Raw genomic sequence first — 5,000 nt, 5'->3', positions numbered from 1 at the left:
CCAGATTATCGCTTAACCTAACTGTGGCTGTACCAGATTATCGCTTAACCTAACTGTGGTTGTACCAGATTATCCCTTAACCTAACTCAATTTGTCCCTTAACCTAACTCAATTTGTCCCTTAACCTAACTCAATTTGTCCCTTAACCTAACTCAATTTGTCCCTTAACCTAACTCAATTTGTCCCTTAACCTAACTCAATTTGTCCCTTAACCTAACTCAATTTGTCCCTTAACCTAACTCAATTTGTCCCTTAACCTAACTCAATTTGTCCCTTAACCTAACTCAATTTGTCCCTTAACCTAACTCAATTTGTCCCTTAACCTAACTCAATTTGTCCCTTAACCTAACTCAATTTGTCCCTTAACCTAACTCAATTTGTCCCTTAACCTAACTCAATTTGTCCCTTAACCTAACCCACGTTGTCCCTTAACCTAACCCACGTTGTCCCTTAACCTAACCCACGTTGTCCCTTAACCTAACCCACGTTGTCCCTTAACCTAACCCACGTTGTCCCTTAACCTAACCCACGTTGTCCCTTAACGTAACCCACGTTGTCCCTTAACGTAACCCACGTTGTCCCTTAACGTAACCCACGTTGTCCCTTAACGTAACCCACGTTGTCCCTTAACGTAACCCACGTTGTCCCTTAACCTAACCCACGTTGTCCCTTAACCTAACCCACGTTGTCCCTTAACCTAACCCACGTTGTCCCTTAACCTAACCCACGTTGTCCCTTAACCTAACCCACGTTGTCCCTTAACCTAACCCACGTTGTCCCTTAACCTAACCCACGTTGTCCCTTAACCTAACCCACGTTGTCCCTTAACCTAACCCACGTTGTCCCTTAACCTAACCCACGTTGTCCCTTAACCTAACCCACGTTGTCCCTTAACCTAACCCACGTTGTCCCTTAACCTAACCCACGTTGTCCCTTAACCTAACCCACGTTGTCCCTTAACCTAACCCACGTTGTCCCTTAACCTAACCCACGTTGTCCCTTAACCTAACCCACGTTGTCCCTTAACCTAACCCACGTTGTCCCTTAACCTAACCCACGTTGTCCCTTAACCTAACCCACGTTGTCCCTTAACGTAACCCACGTTGTCCCTTAACGTAACCCACGTTGTCCCTTAACGTAACCCACGTTGTCCCTTAACGTAACCCACGTTGTCCCTTAACGTAACCCACGTTGTCCCTTAACCTAACCCACGTTGTCCCTTAACCTAACCCACGTTGTCCCTTAACCTAACCCACGTTGTCCCTTAACCTAACCCACGTTGTCCCTTAACCTAACCCACGTTGTCCCTTAACCTAACCCACGTTGTCCCTTAACCTAACCCACGTTGTCCCTTAACCTAACCCACGTTGTCCCTTAACCTAACCCACGTTGTCCCTTAACCTAACCCACGTTGTCCCTTAACCTAACCCACGTTGTCCCTTAACCTAACCCACGTTGTCCCTTAACCTAACCCACGTTGTCCCTTAACCTAACCCACGTTGTCCCTTAACCTAACCCACGTTGTCCCTTAACCTAACCCACGTTGTCCCTTAACCTAACCCACGTTGTCCCTTAACCTAACCCACGTTGTCCCTTAACCTAACCCACGTTGTCCCTTAACCTAACCCACGTTGTCCCTTTGCCTAACATAGTTCACTGCTCGGAATCTCTGGTGTCGTTGTTATCCTCATGTAGATGTCTTGCGAGTGTTGCTTACTTTCCACATATTCCCGCTATCCACTGTCAATTGTACTGCAATAGGACTATATCGCCCCCCCCCCCCCCCCTCTGCCCCTCTCTTTGTGTCTCCGTCCTCTCAAGCTGGTCGGTCTGGCGTTTGAGTGTTAAATGAGCCTCGCAGCTGTTCAGTTGCGTTCAGATGTCGACGCCCTCAGTGTACGTCGTGGTATGGTCTGTGTCCATTGTCCGCTGATGTCGTACGCGTAACCCACACGCTGTACCGATCATCGGTAGTTACGTACAGAGTGAAGTAGTGTGATACGTGTGACCGTACGCTGGCTGTGCCCAACGGTGTCGAATCTCAATTTCCATATGTTGTGCTCGATGCTACTTGTCTCGTCTCCCAATAACAGCTAGGTTGCACTGTGGTACGCCGTAGAGGCGTGTGGGAGGAACGTACGAACGCATTGTATGTCACCCTGGGTCGCTGGGGGTGGTGGTGCGGTGAGTCAGGTCAGGTCAGCGTGAGCCGTGTGATGTAGTGACGCGTGTATTCCGACTTTGTCGTATTGCCTCACACAAAGTGCTACCCTGGTGGACCGCGTTCCATATCTGGGACATGCCGCAGATGCCGGTTGACAGTGGATCGCGGAAGGGACATCGCATACGTGCGCGGGCCACCTTCCACGTGTTCTCTTCTGCACATGTCGCAGTGTGTATGTGGTCTGATGTAGCGTGTCGTGACACATGACATCCTGGCATGCAAGAATTGTTGAATTCGCAAATGTAGGTGGACATCTACGTTTACTGCCCAAGATACGCAAATGAACTGGAAATCCGTTGTTGAGCGGTTGTTCACGCTGGAGGTGAATCTGTGATGGCGACGATCGGTACAGCTATTAACCGGTTGTTTCAGCGGTACCCGCCACATCCACACACGTGACTAGGCCCATGTGGGTATGAAGCGATACGCGGCGGTGGCTTGGTGGGACTGTTCCCGGCCGGTGAAGGGGGGCCGCCCGGCGTGTTGGCCGCGCGCTGCGTGGGCGCACGCGCAACAGGCGGCTGGTGGGGGGCGCCGAGTGGCAGGAGCGCCAGCCGACGGGCTCGGCAGGCGGCGCAGCTACGCTGCGGCGCACCCTGCACGCGGCGCCTGGCGGCCAAAGTTGGTTCAGCCGAGCCCGGTGCGAAGCGCGGTGGACATCTGCAGTGTGCTGGTCTGATTGAGGACTGTGTGCGTTGAGGATGCGCCGCCGCCTGGCACTCGGCGCCGCGACGCCGTCTGCTGCTCGGTCGCCCCAGCGGTTCTCGCAGGTGGTTTGTATCGCAGTTGTGCGGACGTGTTGGCGCGTGCGCTGTGCTGGGAGAGTTCGCTTCTGCACCCAAGTGGGGCTTTGCCCTTGTGTGGCGCTGGCGTTGGAGCTGCCGGTCACCATAGGTGGCGCGTGTTGTCTCCCGCCGGCAATGCCACGACAGCACGCTCCCGGGCCTCTGTCGGCAGCGGCAAGCTCAGTTGGGAGCAAGGGTGTTCGCACTAAAACCGTCTACTCGCCTAACTCCGGGCGATTGCGCCTCTCTCGAAACCGACCAAGTACCTAGGACGGCGCTGCGCGCCGCCGGGACCTGAGAGGGTTTCGAGGTGTATCGTGCAGGGGAGCTCGGCCTCCTCCTGTTTGCAGAATAATTGAGCGGACGCTTGCGTGTTCGCGCGGGCCCCCGGGACACACTCCCGGGCGGCCGGCTGCTCAGCTCTAGTTGACGCAGCTCCCTGGTTGATCCTGCCAGTAGTCATATGCTTGTCTCAAAGATTAAGCCATGCATGTCTCAGTACAAGCTGCATTAAGGTGAAACCGCGAATGGCTCATTAAATCAGTTATGGTTCCTTAGATCGTACCCACGTTACTTGGATAACTGTGGTAATTCTAGAGCTAATACATGCAAACAGAGTCCCGACCAGAGATGGAAGGGACGCTTTTATTAGATCAAAACCAATCGGATTGGCTTGTCTGGTCCGTTTGCCTTGGTGACTCTGAATAACTTTGGGCTGATCGCACGGTCCTCGTACCGGCGACGCATCTTTCAAATGTCTGCCTTATCAACTGTCGATGGTAGGTTCTGCGCCTACCATGGTTGTAACGGGTAACGGGGAATCAGGGTTCGATTCCGGAGAGGGAGCCTGAGAAACGGCTACCACATCCAAGGAAGGCAGCAGGCGCGCAAATTACCCACTCCCGGCACGGGGAGGTAGTGACGAAAAATAACGATACGGGACTCATCCGAGGCCCCGTAATCGGAATGAGTACACTTTAAATCCTTTAACGAGTATCTATTGGAGGGCAAGTCTGGTGCCAGCAGCCGCGGTAATTCCAGCTCCAATAGCGTATATTAAAGTTGTTGCGGTTAAAAAGCTCGTAGTTGGATTTGTGTCCCACGCTGTTGGTTCACCGCCCGTCGGTGTTTAACTGGCATGTATCGTGGGACGTCCTGCCGGTGGGGCGAGCCGAAGGGGTGCTTTCGCGTCCCGAGGCGGACCCCGTTTAAATCCTACCAGGGTGCTCTTTGTTGAGTGTCTCGGTGGGCCGGCACGTTTACTTTGAACAAATTAGAGTGCTTAAAGCAGGCAAGCCCGCCTGAATACTGTGTGCATGGAATAATGGAATAGGACCTCGGTTCTATTTTGTTGGTTTTCGGAACCCGAGGTAATGATTAATAGGGACAGGCGGGGGCATTCGTATTGCGACGTTAGAGGTGAAATTCTTGGATCGTCGCAAGACGAACAGAAGCGAAAGCATTTGCCAAGTATGTTTTCATTAATCAAGAACGAAAGTTAGAGGTTCGAAGGCGATCAGATACCGCCCTAGTTCTAACCATAAACGATGCCAGCCAGCGATCCGCCGCAGTTCCTCCGATGACTCGGCGGGCAGCCTCCGGGAAACCAAAGCTTTTGGGTTCCGGGGGAAGTATGGTTGCAAAGCTGAAACTTAAAGGAATTGACGGAAGGGCACCACCAGGAGTGGAGCCTGCGGCTTAATTTGACTCAACACGGGAAACCTCACCAGGCCCGGACACCGGAAGGATTGACAGATTGATAGCTCTTTCTTGATTCGGTGGGTGGTGGTGCATGGCCGTTCTTAGTTGGTGGAGCGATTTGTCTGGTTAATTCCGATAACGAACGAGACTCTAGCCTGCTAACTAGTCGCGTGACATCCTTCGTGCTGTCAGCGATTACTTTTCTTCTTAGAGGGACAGGCGGCTTCTAGCCGCACGAGATTGAGCAATAACAGGTCTGTGATGCCCTTAGATGTTCTGGGCCGCACGCG

Source organism: Schistocerca gregaria, unplaced genomic scaffold (genome assembly GCF_023897955.1).
Source record: "Schistocerca gregaria isolate iqSchGreg1 unplaced genomic scaffold, iqSchGreg1.2 ptg001497l, whole genome shotgun sequence".
Classification (NCBI taxonomy): domain Eukaryota; kingdom Metazoa; phylum Arthropoda; class Insecta; order Orthoptera; family Acrididae; genus Schistocerca; species Schistocerca gregaria.
Note: the sequence above shows the minus strand (reverse complement) of the source record.